The sequence below is a fragment of the Periplaneta americana genome, chromosome 7 (genome assembly GCF_040183065.1).
Source record: "Periplaneta americana isolate PAMFEO1 chromosome 7, P.americana_PAMFEO1_priV1, whole genome shotgun sequence".
In the NCBI taxonomy this organism is placed as follows: domain Eukaryota; kingdom Metazoa; phylum Arthropoda; class Insecta; order Blattodea; family Blattidae; genus Periplaneta; species Periplaneta americana.
Genome location: NC_091123.1, coordinates 135,584,177 through 135,607,868, shown reverse-complemented (window position 1 = coordinate 135,607,868; position 23,692 = coordinate 135,584,177). Strand labels below are relative to the sequence as shown.

At 36.4% G+C, this 23,692-nt stretch overlaps 1 protein-coding gene across 9 annotated transcripts in view; it reads left to right on the top strand.

Annotated features, from left to right (window-relative positions):
• The window catches only part of Dscam3 (Down syndrome cell adhesion molecule 3), a 2,377,722-nt gene that overhangs the window by 117,471 nt on the left and 2,236,559 nt on the right, over positions 1-23,692 (top strand). The gene's annotated exons all lie outside the window — the stretch shown is intronic.

Sequence of the window (23,692 nt, the reverse complement as noted above, 5' to 3'; positions counted from 1 at the left end):
GGTAGCAATCCTTGTAGTTTCAAAGAATTCTAGAATTCAGTTGTATAAAACTGTTTGCTCACTATCTACAAAACTGCATCGAGGAATTCATAATACGGTCCTGGACTGCGTAAAGATACTTATTGTATGAATTATCTAGTTTTAGCCTTCATGATCTGTAACAACAATGTAATTTAATTTCATGTTAAAATTTCCATGGCCTCGTGAAAGTCGATGTTGAATATAACAGACAATAATAAAGAACAATTGACTGTAGAAGATTTTGCGTTTTAATATTATACATGAAGATTTGATCTATTTATTTTTATTTTTTATAATTTTAATGAATTTAACTTCCATTTGCACAATTTTAATGTAGCCTATGTTCTTCTCCTGGTTATGAAGATTAAATGTGCAAACTTTGGCACATATCGGTCAAAGCGTATAGATTTGTATAGAGAACATACATACACATACATACATACATACATGCATACATACCCACATTCAATTTTATATATTAAGATATTATTTTAATGTACCGAAGTACATATGATATGTCTATGCAGATATTCTGCGTCATACGATGAAAGAGTAGAATATCTGCATAGAAATATCATATGTACTTCGGTCATGTCCCATCTTTCAAAAAAACAAGTATAGTAGTGCAACTTGAAAACCAAGGCCGGGTGCACACGGAATCAGACGCTGCACGGCTCTTCGCGACTAAGATGGGAGGATAATATAAAAACTGATTTGAGGGAGGTGGGTTATGATGGTAGAGACTGGATTAATCTTGCACAGGATGGGGACCGATGGCGGGCTTATGTGAGAGTAGCAATGAACCTCCGGGTTCTTAAAAGCCGTAAGTAAGTATTGTTATTAATGGAGCAATGGTGAAATGCTGGTATAGGAAATGAGAGTACGTCGCGAAAACCTTCCACTATGCACCGTCTTTATTTCGGTTCGACTCGCCGGAGTTCGAACCTAGATTACCAGCGTGGAACATAATTATGTGAAGATGCTCTTACTAGTATTTCTAGAATATAGGACCTAAACAATTTCGATGTTCTTGTAGGGAAGAGGAGATAGAAGAAAGAATGAGATCTCTTTATTCAAAACTACTCGTACTTTTGTTCCTCGGTGTTAGTGGTTGCATCTCCTTACAGATGCAGTAATAAATAACCTTTGTAGTTGAAAGCGTTGTTAAACAGGAAGCCGTATCCTCGGCTGCAGAGTATATTACGTCTCTTGTGACACGATAAATTTGGAGCGAGCAATCGTAGGTTATTTTGAATTCAGACATTTTGTCGATAAAGCAAGAAAGTCGTCGTTTGGAATACAGTAGTCGTTGACAAGCACTTAGTCTACAGTGGGAAGCATTATTAAAACGGACGAGTTCTAAAAATAAAAATATATTTTGTCAACGAAACTAAGTTCTTTGCTTGCGTGAAAGGTCACTAGATTGAGGCAATAACAAATCAAGTTTCTCGTTGCAACGGAACCAAACTAAAACTAAAGGCTTTTTCACAATAAACCGGGAACGAGAACAAGAATGAAAACGAGAAGCAGAGGCGTGAATATGAAAATTTTTGATTCACAATAAACCGAGAACGTAAACGACTATGCATATCGATATGTATGACAATAACGATATGTAAAGTCGATATTATGCATTCTGATGTTATTTGTGTATAATTGACCAATGGCGTCCTCTCATGAGTACAAGGCAGCCAACATAAACACAGGTTAACCAACTTCGAAATTTCAACTGAAACATTTCATTAGGTACGATACTATAAATATGCCCATGCATCTTTATTATCACAACCTATTTTAAGTCTACCATAACGTAAAATAATTAGAGAAGAAATATTTGTAATAGAACAAAAATGAACACAACAGTAGTTATTGAATTGAAGCTTGAATATGTAGTGTGTAATACAACCAATACAGTAATAAAATATGATTCGCTTCCGATCGGTGTTCATAGATGCAACTATTCAAAGCCACGTATTCTCCTTAATTTTCTCATGTTTATACGAGGCGCGCTGCTTATCGTAAACGTGAGGATTTTCCTCAACACTCAATATTAGAATCTCATCAAATTAAAACTTGCTCCATGATGCACAGCACAGAACAAAATAATGCATAGGTTATGTCACGGTCATCTTGCTACAAATATACGACGACAAAATAGCTTTTAGATGGCAATAGAATGAATCTAGTGGGCTGTGATTGGAAACGTGAACGCCAAAGTTGAAACTTGGCCAACTCCCCGTTCCCGATCTCGGGCTCCGGCAAACTTTTCGTTAATTGTGAATGCTTACATTTAAATGTATACATTTTAACAATTTTACCGTTTTCGTTTTCGTTCCGATTCTCGTTTCCGGTTTATTGTGAACCAACCTTAATTTCTCTGTTTGTACACAATAGAAATAAGAAAAAAATAGAGTTCGAGTATATTATGATGAAAAATCGTGTGCGTAGATCAAAATTTGTGATCGTTTCTGCTAGAATGCTACACTGACTTAATACAGGATGTATAAGGAGGAATAGTACATATTTTCATTGTGTGGTAGTATTGACTATTTCGAGTAAGAAGTTCATATAAACACATGTCCAGTTTTCAGTGGGTGTGGAAATACAGCTAATGTTACGTAGTATCATAGTCTAGTAAATACAGTCACAAAGCTTGAGGTGATGAGAGTACTAGGAACAATAGACTGTGCCGGTACTATTTCGCATTGTCCGTGATGAGGCGATAGTAGCGATCCTAGTGGTTAGCCACTATCTATGGATGCATATTCCGTACATATTGAGCTTCGTGACTGTATATACTAGATTTTGGAGCAGGTTTAGCGTGGATAAGATTGGGGCATGGAAGGGTAATAAAATTGTCAACGAAGAAGGAGAGCGCCTTTGTCCACTGTGCGGGGAAAGGGACTCCTGGAGACATAATATTTTATTGCAGTGTGTCGAATCGGAACATATCCGGAGAAAATATCTACCACCTTCGATGCTAAGTCAGAATAGGAGTTCGCTTGCATGTCTTCACTTCATGGGGAATAGAGAATGCGAACAAAAGACTGGATTGTTCCTCTTGAAGGCGAGACAGATCAGAATTTCAGCTGTTGAAGTTCGTGATGCGAACTGTCGAAGGGATAATGGTAACTACTCAGTTATACACTTTTATGCCTGTTTTAGGTTAGGATATATTATGTAATGTGTTTTGTTTGTGTCATTTTTATTTTAATCTGTGTTTTCTTTTGGAGAGTGGGGGGATCTAATCATAGGTGAGGGGGGTGAAACCTACAAAGTAGGACTTATTTTACACAGTATGTGCGGTTAGAAGACCCGTGCATTGGATTTAAGAGAAAAGTCTGATAATATAGTATATCTGTATGTATAATATTGCTCAATAAATCTATCTATCTACTAGACTGTGATGGTAGTATGGACTATTTCGATTAAAAAGTGCATATAAAAACATGTCCAGTTTTCAGTGACTGTGGAAATAAAACTATTTGAATGTTACGCATAACAAGCCTTACCTACAAATGGTATGAAGGAAAGGCAAATTGTTTATTGGTTACTTTCTATGTTTTGCGTATTTTTATATAACTTACAAAGATATATGCAATAAATAAAATTAGGTTTAAATGAAAAACCTAAACATTTTATTAACTGCCTCGATAGCTCTGTTGGCAGACTGCTAGATTATTGCGACCTCGGACCCATGTTCAAATCTTTGTGAATGATAAAACAAATGTTAGAGTTTTTCTCTGGGTTCTCTCTAGAGATGAACAAAACTAACTGCCGCTCTCGCTCGCTGTGTTCGTTGCATTTGTGTTTCGAGTCTCGACTCGTCATTCTCGTTTAAATGAGACAAAAAGACAAAACAAAACAGTATCTTGGTTATCAAAATGTTCTGGTTTTATTATATGATATTACCTATGGTTGTATAAATAGAAAAAAAATTCTCAAATAAATTTGCATTTCTAAGAAACATAAAACATAACATTAATATCTTTTTACTTGAGATTGCACACTTGATCTTAAAGATATGAAAAGAAAATTCCTAGCCTTTTAATAAGGGCCTAGTAATTAAATAAAGACTGGGGAACGGAAAGGTAGAGAAAGGTAGAGATGATGTTTCAGATAGGCTACTTGATTGTTTATACATATATAACAGTTGCCAAAGCAGATAAAAGTTCAGTCAGGTATAAACAACTGTAGCGTTTCAAGGCTGCTTGACTTCGGAATTTCGGGAGTGATCAATCTCGAGTCTCGGAACACTCACAAGCAATCTTTACTTCAAGGACAGGACATAATACAACATTGTCGTGCGGGTTTTCGGCTTTGCGGGCGCTGTTAGTCTCGCTTTCTCGATCGTTGTTCATCTCTAGTTCTCTCGTTTTTCCACTCTTCATTCCGCAAACACTCTTCATAATTTTCCTTTCATTATATTTGTATGCTCAAAGTACTCTTTGTCCTTTGTAGCAACTCAGAAATGATGAGAAGCTTTATATATATATAATAATAATAATAATAATAATAATAATAATAATAATAATAATGATTTATTTAACCTGGCAGAGTTAAGGCCATACGGCCTTCTCTAACACTCAACCAGGAGTAAAGACTGCGTTACAAAAACACTACAAATTTACAAATTACACTACAATTTTACGCACAAAATTGAATAAGATAATAATAATAATAAAAAATAAACAACAAATAAGAAGAAATCGGACATAATATATAACATACAGAAAGAAAGAAAAAAGCATAATAATATGTGAACAGCAGGTCAAAATAAATGAGGCATACAAAAAAAAGACAATTATTCATAATAATAATAGTAATAATAATAAAATAAGAATAGTAATAATGATGATAATAATAATAATAATAATAATAGTAGTAGTAATAAAATAGTGCAGTACAAAGTATACAGTGAATAGAATATTTCTAAGTACACACAATAAGGAAAATTAAGATTATATATAGCTCAACTTATCACATTAGAGATATAACATTATCGGAAAATATGAAAACAAAAATATAAAATAAGTTGAATATCATTAGAACATAAAAAAAATGTGAAAACGTGGAAACATGCAATACAACACTTGTCATAATAGTAAGTTAGTTTGGCAACTCGTCATAAGATAATTTTCTAACTTTGATTTGAAAGAATTCAATGTTCGGCAGCCCTTGACTTCAGGCGGCAGAGAGTTCCAGTGACGAGAGGTAGCAACAGTGAAGGATGAGGAATACAGAGACGATGCGTGAAGTGGAATTTCTAGCGTGTTATCGCGTTGTGATCGCGTATTAATATTATGATAGCGAGAGAGAGTATGAAATCGAGCGAATAAATAATAGGGGGATGAAGAGTGCATAATTCGATATAAGAGAGAAAGTGAGTGCAGATTTCTCCTCTCATGTAACCTAAGCCATGATAACTTCTTGAAAGAAGGTGAGATATGATCATTGTATCGAACATTACAAATGAAGCGGACGCACGCGTTATGAACACGCTGTAGTTTCTGAGCGGAATCAATCCTGAGATCACTGAACAAAACGTCGCAATAATCGAAGTGAGGTAGAATGAGTGTCTGTACCAGCGTCTGTTTTAATTTAGATGGATAATGATACAATCTTTTTAGTGAATGGAGAATAGAGAATGCCTTCTTACATGTATATTTAATATGCGTATCCCAATTGAGATTAGATTCGAAATGTACTCCGAGATTTTTGACGGTAGAGCTAAACGGGATGATTGTTTTATTCAGTTTCACAGGCGGAATATTCAGGTCGTTGACTTCAGGAATTAATCTACGGTTCGCGAACAGAATAGCCTGTGATTTACATGCGTTTAGGTTAAGCCCAAATTGTTGAGACCAGGAAGAGATGGAATCAAGATCTTCATTCAGACTATTAATGCTATCGTTTAGTGCGTCGGGACGGGCTGAAATATACAATTTAACGTCGTCTGCATATATTTGATATCTGCAGTGCTTAAATGAGTTGGAAATTCCATTTATATAAATAGAGAAGAGCAAGGGGCCTAATACTGATCCCTGAGGAACTCCTGTATCTACAGTACGCCAGGAAGAGAAACGATTATTAGATATGACACGCTGCTGGCGGCCAGTAAGGTAGGAGTACATCCAGGTGATAGCACTATCAGAAAGGTGTAGCGTTTGTAGTTTAGTTAATAGTAGATCGAAGTCAACAGAATCAAAGGCTTTGCTATAGTCCAATGAAACTAGTACAGTAGCCTGTCGTTTATCCATGGCTGCGCGTATGTCCTCAGTAACATTCAACAAAGCAGTAGAAGTGCTATGGCCATTTCTGAATCCTGATTGTAAAGGGTCTAAAAGATTAAATTCTATTAGGTAGTCTGACAACTGCTTATGAATGATGCGTTCCAGAGCTTTAGATAAAACGGGAAGAATGGAGATTGGCCTATAGTCTTTTGCAGAAGTAGGTGAATTTACTTTAGGAAGTGGGCGTACCAAGGCTGTTTTCCAGAGTTGCGGATAAACAGACGTGATAATTAAAGAATTGAAAATATGAGTTATTACGGGAAGCACGACATCGACTAACTTATTGATAAAGACTATGCTTATGTTATCAGTGCCTTGTGCTTTAGATTTAATGCTTTTAAGAGCCCTTCTTACTTCAGAATCAGTAATGTGCGAGAAGAAAAATTTTTCGCGAGAAGGTGGAGGATTAGCTAGGAGAGTATTAATTGTATTTCGTTTTGACTGTTTTTCAGGTCGTATAGTGGGAGGTGAGGTAAAGTATTCATTGAGTTTATCAAGCGGTATGTTTATAACTTCAGCTTCTGATGCTTTCTTCCCTACTCCCATATCACGTAAGTTATTCCAAAGACACCGAGGGGGAATGGACGGGTCGACGAGACTCAGGGCGTGACGGCGTTTAGCATTCCTAATGCTAATGCTAATATATATATATACATACAGACATAGATACATATATGTACAAAGAGTACAGGGTGATTCACGATACATCTCATAGAGGGTTGATCTCAGCACATCTCGGACACTCATTGTCTGTCGCTCTCCTGATGCACGTGGTTGGACATTAGCAGCTAATATTTTTCCTGTCATATTTGTTAACACAACACTTTCAAATGAGTCTTATTAGAGATTACACTTCGACCTCGCACTCAAGGGGTTGCTTGTTAGACAAATTCACGCTACAGGAGAGCGACCATTTTCCATGTCAAAGGATGTAAAATATAGCGTCGTGAAAGTAAACGTATTCAGTACTGAACCACCCTACATACTGTACAATTTGGAAAAAAAAATAGTCAGGAAGAAATTGTTTTTATATTACATTGATACATGCTCACATGCGTTAAACACTTTAAATGGCATTTGTGTAAGATCTTCAAACATTCCGTCACAAAAAATAGTATAAATGTTTAAATACAGTGATCACAAGAACGTTCCCCGTGTTTCTGTCGTCCGACCAGCGGCTGATCTCCTACGACCTATGCTACCGCCGCGCCTCTGCGCTGCTGCGAACTCACGGCGCTTCGCCGAATTACAACTTACGTGTTTTGTTATATTAATAATATTTGTATATTTGGCCGCAGAATTATTAGCAGGAGGTTATGTTCTTCTCGTTTCCCAGATCTAACACCATGTGACTTTTATTTCCGTGGAACACTGAAAAATATGCAACTAATCTTCATACGCTGGAGGAACTTACAGAAAACATCAAAACAGAAATTCGTTCTGTTAGTGAAAAGGAACTGATGCTTGTGAACGATAGTTTCTTACGTCGATGTGAATTATGTATCACACAAGATAGTGAACGACACTTCCAGCAACTGCTGTGGGGAGAATGAGTACCGAATGTTATTAATATGACATAGTACTTAAGTTGATTTTATACTTACATCAACTTCAGTTAGCCAATCAGCAATTTGTATTATGTAACATCCATTTAGGTACATTCTAAAAATCTCGGTTAAAAATTGAAAGTAATAGCGTTTATAGGCAAATATCCCAGAAGGTCTAAAATAATACTAAATAACAAGAATATAGAGCAACTAAGTCATTTTAGTTATCTGGAATTCGATATATCAAGATTTACAAAATAAGTTGGGGAAGTTCATGTACATGTGTGGAACAATAAAACTCACTTTGGCAAGGAAAATTAGGAATGGTGCAATGCTAAAACTTTAAAGGCTACATTATTGTTTGGTTCGGAAAATTTTATACTGAATAGATTGATCGAAGAAAGATCGAATCTGTAGAAATGAGATTTCTGAAATATGTAACAGTTGGTAATAATAATAATAATAATAATAATAATAATAATAATAATAATAATAATAATGATAATTTTATTTATACTGGAAGAGTTAAGGTCATAGGGCCTTCTCTTATACTCTACCAGGTGAGAAAGTTTGGAAGGAGTGAAAATTTATGAAAAAGTTAAATAATAGGATACTAACATATTACAAAACATAATAGCATAACAAAATCGACACTAAACAATATGAAAATAATACCATAATAGAAAAAAGAAAGTAAAATACAGATCTAAAGATTGGAATATGATAAAAGCATCTCAGTTTCTACAGGTAGTTGACAGGGGAAAAACGTAAGGAAGGATACAACAAATGGACTGTAATAAAATAATAATAATAATAATAATAATAATAATAATAATAATAATAATAATAATAATAATAATAATAATAATTTAAAAATACGAAATTTAAATAGAATCAACATTAAAAAGGGTACGATAATAAATTCATCTGGCAATAAAGAAAAAGGTAACAATCATAAGAGACGAAATAAGAAACATCACAATTAGAAATGAACTAAAATGTTTAAAATAAATGAGAACATAATATTTGTGACAGATAACATGAATGAAAAACTTTGAGAATATTTGGCTAAAAAAGCAAACATCTCGTTCTCTATAGAGCCACTTTAAAATCATCTTTTGCTTACAAAAATTTCAAAATGAATGGACATTAACTTGCTAACATTCTGAAAAAGAAAGAAAGATTATTACCGCTTCACTGAAGACAGAAATTGATGGGGATTATCCTACATAACAGGTAAGGATAATATACTGATAGTTTTCAAGAATTGGCTTAACGGTATCAGCACTAAATTGCAATTCAAAATTAATTAACATTTAATAGAGTTTAAATGAAGAATAAGAATAACGGAAATCCACAATAAAAACATGTTCCTACTCTTCTAGTGCACCATCTTGTCCATAAATAGTAGTATAATCCATTTCTCAATACATAAGAAATGAACCAGCAGTACTATCTTGCTGATATTGTCCATATTACGAACACAAGATGGGGGGGGGTAGTCTTCTGAAAAGTATCACGTTTTAGAGTTGAGTTCTTTTAATTCTGTGTAATATCTTTATACTTGTATAATGTTGTAGTTGTGTACTTTACCTAAAAGTGAAGGCAGATGAATTGGATACTTTAAAGTAGAATTGGTTTATTTGAGCACATAAAACAACGTTTCCTTATCAGTAGCCACAGTTTCTTGCAATGCGATTCTGATTTCGCTTTGATTGAAAAACGAAAGAAAGTGGAAAAGCCTTCATTCCTAGTTACCTGCTTAAAATCGTACAAGACTCTAAAGTTGTAAAACCATTTCAAACAGTTCCAATGCTAGAGTCAGATTTCCTTAATATCCAAGATGTTGCTGATCAACTAATTTCCATCAAAAACCTGAACATTTCTAAGGAATGTTGTATTCAGTATGATGTTAGTAAAGCAGGTAATGTTTCTGTGAAATAGTCCCATGATAATGAAGCAGTGCATACCATTAAAGTGCTTAAAAACACATGAAAGATGTGCAGTCAGCGTTGATTCAAGTTAAAGTACAAAATAAGGAAATTACTGAAGAAAAGAGGGATCTACTAGCAATGATTCCCTACCTTCCAAATAAGGAGCATAGGCAGTTCTACAGGCAGATCTGTGAGTAAAAATTGCTCCAGAATAGGGAAAAATAGGTTTTTGGGCTTTGCACCATTCTACTGCAACTGTACCCATTACTTAACCCTTTTCACAATTTGTGTTATATAATTAAATCTGGAGAAATAATGTCTTTACATACTACTATTATTAATGAGTAAACACTGTACTATTGCTGTTTTCTATCAGTAAAAAAAAAATATGACATAAATATGTGTACAATTATTCTTACACTATATTTGTTTATCTTATCTCCACTGTTTCATTTTGGCACTTTGCACCCTTCTACTTCAAAGTATCCAATTACCCAAAGTTATTTTGCTCCAGAAGTTTATCGTAGATAGGAAGCTGTGGTTCTAACAATAGGAGTGAACTATTTTTGATGCATTAGTGCAACAATGTAATATTGAACAAGTCCCCCCCCCCCCCAAGTTCGTTGTTTAACACGACAAACATTTGACTGGTCCGTGAAACTGTTGATGACAATTCGGAGTCCGTCCCCTCGGATCGTGTGTGTACCAACGGGGAAGGACAAACATATCGGGATGTATAAATAAGAGACGACGATCGATGCGTTTACAATGTAAAACAAACGAAGAGCGTGGGTAAACAATCGCTTCGCAATTATCCAACTGGAGCTGGGAGTATGCCTTCAGCGTTCCGTGTTTGAACAGTTATACTCTGTTCTCCATGGATATGCCGACGTGCCTCTCACTACACCGGATCCACCATGCAAGGCACACTGAAATTAATTTCGTACACTCCAGAAATATTTTTAGAGGAACAAACCGACATACAGTAGTTGTTGGAGCTGAGCTTCCCGGGTTGAAACTTGGTCGAGAATGATGAGTTTTCAAGAACTGTTGAAACTTCGAGAGGGAAATGAAGCCGGGGCCATAGGTTTACGGTACGCGTCCTGACCCTGAATGAGAGGACTTCAGGCGAAATTTAAAGACATTTCACATCCACATCAAAATTCGACTGTGAGAATTAATTCAATAGTTTTCACAAAATACGTTATGAATTGTTTCATATAAAATATTTTCTTTTCTCGAAAAGAGAGCAAAAACGAGCAAAATTGTGTTTAACTTTTTTGTTTGAAATATCTCAAAGAATAACCCCTTGAAATTAATGGCATTACTTACAGTCCACTCTAGAGAAATGGAGAATTTATGAACCCACTATCCCTTATTGCAAAATATCATATAAACTCAGGGATATACAGGGACATCATTTTATTTTTACTTCAATTTTTATTGTACCTGAGTTTTTGAATGTACTTCACTCCCACCCCTTCTACTAATGAAGTACAACCGTCCTCCACACAGATCCAAGACCGCATGTACAGTCATAGTAGCCTTACGGTCATAGTAAACAGTACGTTCCAAAAATATGTTCGCGTTTTCCAATGACGAAAGAGCTTTCAATATTGAATCATTTTCGCACAGGTACTGTCGTCCATTTGCCTACGTCGCATTCCGGTTTACCCCACCAGCTTCTATTCGCCTCTCTGTAAAGGCTAGTGGCTGGGCTATCTTAGCTCTTTTCTGAGAACATTAATTTCTGTTAGGAATTGGACATCTGCGTAATATTATACCCATACAACTGTTTAAAATAACTTAAATAAAAGGGCCTCGTTAAGTAATTGTCACGTGATTTCCCTCCTTTCTACGATCCTGCGACATAACCACTTGGACGGACAGTAGATAGCATGTCTGAGTAATTTTATCTTTTCGGATCGAGCAGAAGTGAAGATTAATTTACAGTACGTAAGGTACTGTTTTAAAGAGTAGGTACAGAATTATTTCAACATGAGTTACTAGTACGAAGGACGAAACTGGTAATTGGAATTACACACATTAGAACTGAGGCCTGTATCGAAATGAACCGCCACACATTTTGAAAAATGTGTTTAGATATCCATATTATGATTATTTTTCAATTTAACTTCATTCTCTATAGAGTACGCTAATGTGCTATAGACAGTATAATATACACTGCATAATGTATACGTCCGTATGGACAGCTCAGTTCGTGAGTAAAAACACCCATTGTTAATACTGTACTGTATTCTGATTAAACAAAAACCTAATGAAAATTGATGAAAGAGTGATGGAACGGAGAAAAATTCTCTCCGGCGCCGGGATTTGAACCCGGGTTTTCAGCTCTACGTGCTGATGCTTTATCCACTAAGCCACGCCGGATACAACCCCGACGCCGGTTAGAATCGTCTCAGATTAAGCTCCATCTCTTGGGTTCCCTCTAGTGGCCGCCCTCTGCACTACGTCATAGATGTCTATGAACGCAGGACCGAAGTCCATACATGTGTTGAGGTGCACTCGAATGAGTGACGGTATAGGTGATTTATTACGCATATCATATATATTTTGATGTACCGAAGTACATATGATATTTCCATGCAGATATTCTGCGTCATCATATGATGAAAGAGTGATGGAACGGAGAAAAATTCTCTCCGGCGCCGGGATTTGAACCCGGGTTTTCAGCTCTACGTGCTGATGCTTTATCCACTAAGCCACTCCGTTCCATCACTCTTTCATCATATGATGACGCAGAATATCTGCATGGAAATATCATATGTACTTCGGTACATCAAAATATATATAATATATAGTAATGAAAATTATCAAACTCAAAAGCGTGATGTTTCCTAGTTTACGTAAATGGATGAACTACTTTTCTTCCCTTCTATACCTAGTAAAGTGATTTGTTTGTATATTACGCCATCGAACTCCAGTCGTGGAAGGAGGTAGCAACCGTTGATCCAAAGGTATAGCCAGGTTAATATCAGAAATGTTAGTAAAAATAAAATGATGTCCCTGTAGAAGTCATCGGATTAATGGTGGGCGCTAGAGGGACCATAACATAACAATTTGTGTCATTGTGTCAAAAATTTGGAGTCCCAAAAACAAAAATTAAGGAAATTTCTATTATAGCTTTGAAACGTTCTCTGAAGATTTTACGGCGACATTTGTATTTCAATTCAAATTACAGTTGAATTTTCTCAGTCTATTTTTTATCTGTATTTTTATAAATTTTCATTATGTGAAATATTATCTACTGCAAATTTTAGTTTCTTGTAAACAAATTTCTTGTAAGACATTTTTAATGTCACACCTTAAATGTTACTGTTTAACATTCTTTGTCTTTGGCAACCTCACCAAGTTGAGGAAGATTGCATTATAATTATATAATTATACAGGTCTATATATAGCATATTACTTTTTTTTCCACTGCTAGTTAACAGTTTCCGGTATAAGGGTTGAGTGTAAATATGGGCCAGATGTAAATGCATGTGCTGTAACATTTTTGCTTATTTCCCTCGCAGCACAGAGTTCATAGGAATGTATTTCCAGTGAGAATCACAGTTGTTTCTTTTTTTAGTTTTTATTTTAGATTCCAGTCAGAAATGCAATTGCTATTCAAGCCTTCAACGAAACAAGTTGGTACAAGTCAAAACGTATCTGCCAGATCTGTGTTTATGCTGGAATTGGATGGATGCTTGAATGCTACAAACACTGATGTTACGCACCGGATATCAGCTCGGATTTCGAATTGCACGTGTAGGCGGAACCTTGCTACATGTTTCCTGAATTTCATGCTTCATGACGTAAACTGAATTGAGAAAAAGGTCAGGTCAGTCTTTTCGTAGGGAAGTCTTGGACTAATGTTTTTACTACAACACTCATATATCAGTGCCAGTTGGGACTGTCTAGGTTATCGGAAGAAATGTGTATATGTATATATATATATATATACATATATATATATATATATTTTTTTTTTTTCATTAAGAGAAGATCTGGTTTGTTCTTTATTATTTGCTGATGATAAGTGTTAATGACAGACGACTATGATGATATACAGGGACATCATTTTATTTTTACTAACATTTCTAATAATAACCTGGCTATACCTTTGGATCAACGATTAAGAACCGGAAACACTGTTTGCTATCCCCTTCCAAGACTGGAGTTCGATGATACTGGCGTAATATACAAACAAATCACTCTACTAGGTATAGGAGGGAAGAAACGTAGTTCATCCATTTACGTAAACTAGGAAATATCGCGATTTTGAGTTTGATAATTTTCATTAGGTTTCTGTTTAATAAAAATACAGTGCAGTATTAACAATAAGTGTTTTTACTCACGAACTGACCTTTCCATGTGGACGTATTCATTATGCAGTGTATATTATACTGTCTACAGCACATTAGCGTACAATATAGAGAATGAAGTTAAATTGAAAAATAATCTTAATATGGATATTTAAACACATTTTTGAAAATGGTGGCCGTTCATTTCGATACAGGCTTCAGTTCTAATATGCATATTATCGCACTATAGACTATTGTACATAATTCCAATTACCAGTTTCGTCCTTTGTACTAGTAACTCATGTTGAAATAATTCTGTACCTACTCTATAAAAGAGACCTTACGTACTGTAAATTCAATCTTCACTTCTGCCCGATCCGGAAAGATAAAATTACTCAGACATGCTATCGACTGTCCGTCCAAGCGGTTACGTCGCAGCGTCGTAGAAAGGGAGAAAATGACATGACAGTTAATTACTTAACGAGGCCCTTTTATTTAAGTTATTTTAAACAATTGTATGGTATAATACAGTATTACGTAGACGTCCAATTCCTAACAGAAATTAATGTTCTTAGAAAAGAGCTAAGACAGCCCAGCCACTAGCATTTACAGAGAGGCGAATAGAAGCAGGTGGGGAAACCGGGATGCGACGTAGGCAAATGGAAAATGATTCAATATTGAAAGCTCTTTCGTCACTGGAAAACGCGAACATATTTTTGGAACGTACTGTTTACTATGACCGTAAGGCTACTATGGCTGTATATGCGGTCTTGGATCTGTGTGGAGGACGGTTGAACTTCATTAGTAGAAGGGGTGGGGGTGAAGTACATTCAAAAACTCAGCTACAATAAAAATTGAAGTATAAGTAAAATGATGTCCCTGTACAATATACAATATATGACAACAAACTTAAAATAGAACAGGAAAAGAAATGTGGAGATTAAAGATGAACACAGAGAACACAATTCTATTCATTAATTCATAGTGTTTGCCCAAGGGCAGGTATGTCACTGCAAACCCAACATTTTCCAGTCTTTCCTATTTTCTGCCTTCCTCTTTGTCTCCAAATATAATCCATATATCTTAATGTCGTCTATCATCTGATATCTTCTTCTGCCTCCAACTTTTCTCCCGTTCACCATTCCTTCCATTTCATCCTCCAGAAGGCAATTTCTTCTCAATCAGTGACCCAGTCAATTCCTTTTCTCTTTCTGATCAGTTTAACATCATTGTTTCTTCACCCACGCTTTCTAACACAGGTTCGTTTCTTATTCTATCTGTCTATTTCACTCGCTCCATCCTTCTCCATATCCATATTTAAAATGTATATAGTCGCTTCTCTTCACTTCATCGTAATGTCCATGTTTCTGCCCCATACAATGGTATACTTCACACAAAGCACTTCACTAGTCTCTTCCTTATTTCTTTCTCCATAGGGCCGCAGAAGATGCTCTTTTTCTATTAAAAGTTTCCTTTGCCATTGCTATTCTCCTTTTGAATTCTTGGCAGCAGCTCATGTTACTACTTATAATATACCTCAAATAAGGCAAAGTCAGGAGAGATGCCGCGGCAGTAGAGACGCCGCAGTACTAATATTTCACATAATTGGGGTCAGATGGCACCACCACCTTGTCAGGATGTTTAGTTTCGTGGACAAACACTTTGCCAGAGCAGTTAAGGCCAGTCTGACGGAGAGAAAGCAAGGAGTAGTGAGTCAAGTTTTCTTTTGTGTTCTGGAGAGGGATTATATTTGTATTCAAGGTAAGTTTAAGTTGTATATTAATAAAACAAAGAACTGTAAGGTTCAAGCGTACTTGTTAAATTGATATTTAGGACATTAGGATTGTGCTAGCTTGTATCAAAGACACAGATTAACGCAACCTAATCATTTAAGCCCATGTGGCATCTCACCCTCCATGTTAGGAGAGATGCCGCATATGAACAAAGGAGAGATGCCACATGCTTATTTAATACTTCACAGTATTGTAGATTATTATCAGACTTCACAGACATAGATTAGTAATTATATTTAACATTAAATACGAGATGAGATTATCATGCAGCCTTACGCAGTCTGTTCACTGTTCCAGAACGGTAGAATAATTAATAATAATGATAATAATTGGTAAGATTTATAAAGTCAAAAATTGCAACAATGTAAATTGTGATGCATAGAAATTTTCACTCAATATTTTCATTGCAGATTATTATTCGCTTTAAACAATGCCGAATATATATGTTAGAAAATCGACTAGAGCTGAGTGGACTGCCGAAACGTTACAGAAAGCTGCTTCCAGAGTACAAGCAGGAGAAATAGGAAAACGCGAAGCGGAAAGGCTCTATGGAATTCCGGCAAGAACGTTGTCCCGCAGGATAGCACTGGGAAATTTTACCAAAAAGGGCTTAGGACCAGAAGGTGTGCTAGGAGCTGAAAATGAAAAGAGGCTTGTTTCCCATATTAAGAATTTAGCAGCAGCGGGTTTTGCCCCTGACCGTCAAGCTGTTCGAGTGCTTGCGTTTAAATTCGCTGAGAAACTGGGCACAAAGCACAGTTTTTCTAGTGAATCACAAATGGCAGGTAACGCTTGGTTCAATGCCTTTTTGAGAAGAAACCCTGAGCTCTCAGTAAGACAAGCACAAGGTCTTTCCGTTAACAGAGCTCAAGGAATGAACCGCGTTGATGCCGATGCATTTTTCCGATTGCTGAGAAATGTGTTGGAGGAACATAACCTAATGGATAAGCCAGGGCACATTTTTAATGTGGATGAAACTGGGTTCCCTCTCAACAACAAGCCTCGAAAGGTCGTGGCTGCCAAAGGAGCGAAAAGTGTGCATTCTGTCACTTCGAAGGAAAAGGGGGAAAACATAACTCTCATTGGATGTTGCAATGCAGAAGGAGTTTTTCTTCCACCCGTCCTAATAATGAAAGGGGTTAATAAGCGACTGGAGTTTGTTGATGGGCTACCGTCGGGATCCGATGTATACATGAACCCCAAATCATCTTACATCAGTTGTGATCTATTCATGAAGTGGTTCAAAGAACAGTTCGTTCCTCGGAAGCCGTCTGGAAAAACACTCCTTATCCTGGATGGACATTCATCTCACGTGAATGCACTGGAGCTTCTAGAGTATGCAGCCGAGAAGGATGTCATCATACTGTGCTTGCCGAGCCACACTACGCAAGCCCTGCAGCCTCTAGATCGATCCTTCTTTGGACCACTTAAGGGATTCTATTACAAGGAAGCTACAAAATGGGTGCAGGAGAAGAAAGAGAGGACCATCACCAGGTACCAAGCTGGAAATCTCATTGGGAAAGCCTGGAAGAAAGCTGCCTGCGTTGGAACTGCAGTTTCAGGGTTCAGTTCTACAGGGATATTTCCTCTTGATCCCGATGCTGTTCCAGACCACTTCTTTTCAATCTCCGATGCTGCCCGCTTGTCTACAACATCAACACCTCCAAGTGAAATTTCAGGAAGCCCTTCCCAGTCAGAAAATAGCGCACAGAACTCGACCAAAAACATTGTTGCAACATTTTCAGAAGAATCCATTCCCAGTACTTAAAGGACTCCCTCCAGAATCGTTGCAAACCCACAACCGTCCATAGTGATGCCATCAACTTCTAAAACTATCCCAAAATCCCAAGAATCCCCTTCCAAATTCCTCCATGAAGTCAGCCCTATTCCTGTTATTCCCAATTCGGCGAAAAGATTCAAACAATCTGCCGAAATTCTCAACTCAGCTACCAGAATAGGAAACTTGAGGGACAAAAAGCAACTCAAAAGACAACCACGTGTGTCAAAGCGCCGTATTTTTCCTGATGTCAAACAAAAACAAGAAAACGGTAAGAAGTTATCTCCATACAGTGCTGGAACAGGTGATAACATTGAACATGACATTAATAACTGTGTTGAATGTTGGGAAAATTACTTCCGTACTACATCAAAAAGTGACTGGATACAGTGCAAAGAGTGTCTGAAGTGGTTGCATGAAACGTGCACACTCTACGGAGAATTCTGTGTTACATGTGGAAGGGAGAACATGAGAAGAAAAAATGCTGCAAAGCAAAAATAAAAGTGCGGCATCTCTACTCCAGAGTGCGGCAACTCTCCTACACCTTATCTGAATTCAGAATGTGCACTAGGTTTCCTATTTATTCTGGGAATTCAAGAAAAAGATCAGTATAACTATCAAATCACATTTTCTTTACTCTTAAGATGTTGTAGTAATTTTTGGATAAATAAATAAGTCTGAAAATACGATTTTGTATTTTTTTTTGCAGTCTTTTAAAATATGCGGCATCTCTCCCTGCTTTGCCTTATGTGAAGCTGCCCACTTGCTCTACTGTCTCATTTCGAATTCGCATGTTTACTTTCTTTATTTTTCTCCCGATAACCATAGTCTTTGTCTTGTTGGAATTAATCTTCATTCCATTTTGCTCAAAGCTGTCATTTAGCTCCAGTAGCATATCCCTTAGTATCATCTTTTCTGCTAACAACGCCACATTATCAGCAGCAAATCTTATACACTTCATTCTTCTTCCTTCTACTATCACTCCAATGTTCTGAAAACAGTTCTTCATTAAATTCTCCTATATTTTGAACAGGGTTGGTGATAAAGGGCATCCTTGACGTACTCAGTAATTGTTGTTTAGTAATGCCAATAAGGCATGACTCATGAGACAACTAGGCCAGGAGATAATGGGGTAGGGTGGCCAGTTCCTTTCCCCCTCCAATCCATACATCGCCGATTAGCTACATATTCCACTAATCAGACTTCTGAATTGATCAATCAAAATATTTAGTTTTGGAAGATGGAGGTGGAAAAATAAAAAACGCTCGTTGACAACACTTTAGATACGGACATTGGGAATTCACCTTGTGGCATTTTTCTGTAAAGTGGAACTTTTTATTTTTTTGTTCGAGTGCATGAAAGCCCGTAACTCACACAAGTTGCGTACACAATTTTATGCAATCTTAGCATTATGAACAGGTTCTTATGGCGATCAAAATCTTGTATAATGGGCTATATGACACGCGAACTATGAAGGTTAACTACTGACTATGCGTTCGGAGTTCTTGTAATCAATAGGCAATGGTGACTGCATTGAATGTGAAGTTTCACCATGAACTTGGTTTGTCGCAAATATTGATGATGGAGATTTTGCACTTTGATTTGTAGAAAAATCAGATCTTGGACTTTTTTTTTTCAATATCCGAACAAGATTTTGTGTCTCGACAACCGGGTACCGCAGTTAAGAGAAGTTACCTACTGACTGGAAGATTTCATGTTCAATCTTGGTGATTGAGCGATTTTTTCATTGTCAAAACTTCCAGAACGGTATGGGAGCAGACATAGTCTCTTGTTGAATTGAGTAACGATTTTTCTCAGACGTAAAATACGGTCATAACATGCTACCGACCACACTACCTCATTCTAGTACCGACGTCAAGAAAGCATGGATTCTTACCTTCATTTCCCCCCTTGTGGTTTCGTAAAGAGATCATTTTATTTTTACCATTCAGTGTTTTTGAAGTGTGTCTGTAGAATTTTTAATGCGGCGTATACGGTGTGTCCCAAAAGTCAGTTTCCTCTTGCATACATTCAGCTGTTTGATGTTTGTTAAATTAATTTCCTGTTCTTATTTGTTGTCTACATACAAAACATGGATTTCTTCCTCCATTCCCCCATTGTGTCTTCGTAAAGACGACATCTTTATTTTTACCTTCCAGTGTGTTTGAAATGTATCTGCTGCATTTTTTGATGCTACGTTTACAGTCTGTCCAAAAAGTCCTTTACCTTTACATATTTTCTGTTCTTCTTTAATGTTCAATGCATTTCACATGACTTAGAACAGGTTTACGAGTACGTGACAGGAAAAATGTATCATTATTCATATCATAAAAAGTATGTCCAATGCACAGTTTTAGTTCATATAAGTTCCCCAGTAATGAAGAAAACATAATATAGAAAAAAATTGTATAACATTAAATCAGACGACCGTGGTGGCCAGTCGATAATCTCACGGCGTCTGATCGCTGTGTAAATGTGTTTTTTTTTTTCAAAATCTTGCACACTTCCAGTCCTCAGTGGGAAGAGCTCCATCTCGTTGCCAGATTGATTAGTCGGGGTTGTTTTCCTTCTCAGGCAACACAGCATCCTGAAGCATCTCTATGTAAGCAGCTGAGGTAACAAGTTCTTAAAAAAATAAGGTCCTATTAATTCAGGCTTTTAAATTTCAAATTGTTACCGACAAAATAATAGTAATAATAATAACAAATTAACATTTAATATTATTAGCATTATTTTGTTATTATTGTCGAATTAAAATTAAAGCTAAGCGAATGTTTTCTGGAGTAAATTAATATTACGAAAGACAAAATAGACTTTTGGAACACACTGTATAAAATTCAACGTTTTTTAAATCTGGTTTCAAACCGAGAACCTGTGTTTTAGTGATGCTTATAACGTAAAGTTATCAGATTTTTTTGACGCTTTCCGGTGACATACACAGATATTAATGAAAAAATTACTTTTAACATTGCTGTTAGTTTGCCATTCATTCGTATTGCTTTTGTACACCTCAAAGAATTAAAATTCTCATATTTAAACACTAAAATATTCTACTTAACTAGTACTACATTTTAAGAATAATTAATTATTTTAAGGAGGTATTATTTGTATTCCAATTTTACAGCAAAATCCTGACAGGTCATGTCGAGATTGGTTGGATTGAACAGTTTCGAAACTCATTCTGGATTTTTGGGATGTTCACATCATGTTCCCTGATGAAAAAAACTCCTAACTGAAGCAGACCTTATAGCTATCAATCGCCAGAATCAAAGAAGCCTCATTCTTGACCCCAGTGTCCGTTTTGAGAAGGATGATCAACAAGCCAATAACGTTAACACGAAAAGAAGTCTCTTTACTAGCCATGTAATTATTCCTCACTTCAGTGAGAGATACAAAACGAATATTAATACATGGAAAGTGAAAGGATTTCTTTTTGGCGCTAGGAGAACTTCATTTATGTTAGGCCTAACCAAAACCATTCTCCTTTCCCTTAAATGTTCTAATGAGAACATTAACAAAATTTGTCTAATGATATTGAGAGATTCAGTATCCATTTTAGACTATCACTTGTTATAACACTACGTAATACTTTTTTTTTACTTCATTCCATTACTCTTCTTTGTACTTTCATATCATGTATCTCCGAAATCAAATTTTACTTTATTTTTTAATTTATCATTGTTTTCTATTCTCTCAGCAAATCATATTGTACTGCATTTTTAAGTTAGCCTCTGCTTTCTATTCTGGATCCTAGTGGTCAGCCGTAGATGTCGGCCAGATGTCCGCAAATTGTGGAAATAGTAGTTCCAGAAGACACAATGATTGTTCCATCAACTTTTGCAGTTGTGCACGAAGAATCATTTTCTCAGAGAAAAATTAAAACATTTCAATCCATTTTGGTCAAAGATAAGCATTTTCTTCATTACACTTAATACCACAGGCATTGAGATATTGAACAGCAGTTCCTTAAAATTATAATAATTAACACCGAAAATCCGGGGATGTCTGGGGATAAATTATTGAAATCGGGGGGGGGGGGAATTCAGGGACTGTCTCCAGGAAACGGGGACGTCTAGTAGCCTTAGTATAACCATAGTCTAGTATATACAGTCACAAATCATGAGTTGTGAGGGTGCTAGAAACAACAGACTGTGCCGGTACTATTTCGCATTGTCTGTAATGAGACGATATTAGCGATCCTAGTGGTTAGCAACTATCTATGGATGCATATTTACTACGTATTGAGCTTCATGACTGTATATGAAGGGACATCATTTTATTTTTACTAACATTTTTATTAACCTGGCTATACCTTTAGAGAACCGGAAACACAGTTTGCTACCCTCTTCCATGACTGTAGTTCGATGACTCTGGCGTAAAACACAAACAAATCACTCTACTAGGTATAGGAGGGAAGACAAGTAGTTAATCCATTGCGTAAACAAGGAAATATCGCGATTTTGAGTTCGATAATTTTCATTAGGTTTTTGTTTAATCAAATTACAGTAATGTATTAAGAATAAGTGTTTTTACTCACGAACTGAGTTATCCATGCGAACGTATTCATTATGCAGTGCATATTATACTATCTACAGCACATTAGAGTACATTAGTCTATAGAGAATGAAGTTAAATTGAAAAATAATCATAATATGCATATTTAAACACATTTTTGAAAATGGTGGCCGTTCATTTCGATACAGACTTCAGTTCTTTTGTTCATATTATCGCACTATAGACTATTGCATCTAATTCCAATTGCCAGTTTCGTCCTTCGTACTAGTAACTCATGTAGAAATAATTCTGTACCTACTCTATAAAAAACTACATTACGTACTGTAAATTCAATCTTCACTTCTGACCTACCCGCACAGACATGCTATCTACTGTCCGTCCAAGTGGTTATCCCGCAGGATCGTAGAAAGGGGGGAAATCACGTGACAATTAATTACTTAACGAGGCCCTTTTATTTAAGTTATTTTAAACAGTCGTATAATATTACATAAACGTCCAATTCCTAACAGAAATTAATGTTTTGAGAAAAGAGCTAAGACAGCCCAGCTTTTACAGAGGGGCGAGCAGAAGCAGGTGGGGGAAATCGGGATGCGACGTAGGCAAACGGACAGTACCTTTGCGAAAATATGATTCAATATTGAAAGCTCTTTCGTCACTGGAAAACGCGAACATATTTCTGGAACATGTGCATTAACTCAGTGCTGTTTACTATATGCGGCTTGATTCTGTGTGGAGGACAGTTGGAACTTCATTAGTAGAAGGGGTGGGAGTGAAGTACATTAAAAAACTCAGGTACAATTAAAATTGAAGTAAAAATAAAATGATGTCCCTGTACTAGACTGTGGTATAACAGTAATTGTACTAAGATGATGGTGGTGGTTTGAAAATTTTAGATGGAAGAAACTATAACGAAATTCAGGATAACCAAAGCACTATATTGCATAATACGCGACTGTTGCGTGTCAAAATTAGGGTTCCTATTGACGTAAGTGGCTCTCTGCCCCTTCCCTTCATGATTTGAACTATAGCCCTGGAGCACGGGGGGCGGAGGTGATAAAGAGTAGCGGTCTGCTAATGCTGTTGACAATGAGTTAATGACCGATTACGTTTCTGCGTGGCAGTGGGGGGCGACATTAATGACAATAACTATCATTGTTGTAATTACATCATGTGCAACGCAGGGTATGATCACTTGTTGATGAAACTGAACTGATAGGATGCGAGCAGCCCTCGATCTACTCGGAGTGGTCTGATTAACCCGTCACTTAGACAGCCGACTACGTAATTTGAAAGAATTCAAGATATGGCTCATTGATTTGGTCGTATTATGGAGCTCACAATAGAGCCGATAGCGTTCAGGTAAAACTGTCGAAAATTACGTGTTTAAATTTAATTCAATTGCATTCATGTGGGCACGATTGTTCTTGACAACATCGCCATTGTCATCGTCATTTTCCTACCTTACCCGACGTTAATTCGTCATCTGACAAACAGCTTATATTGTT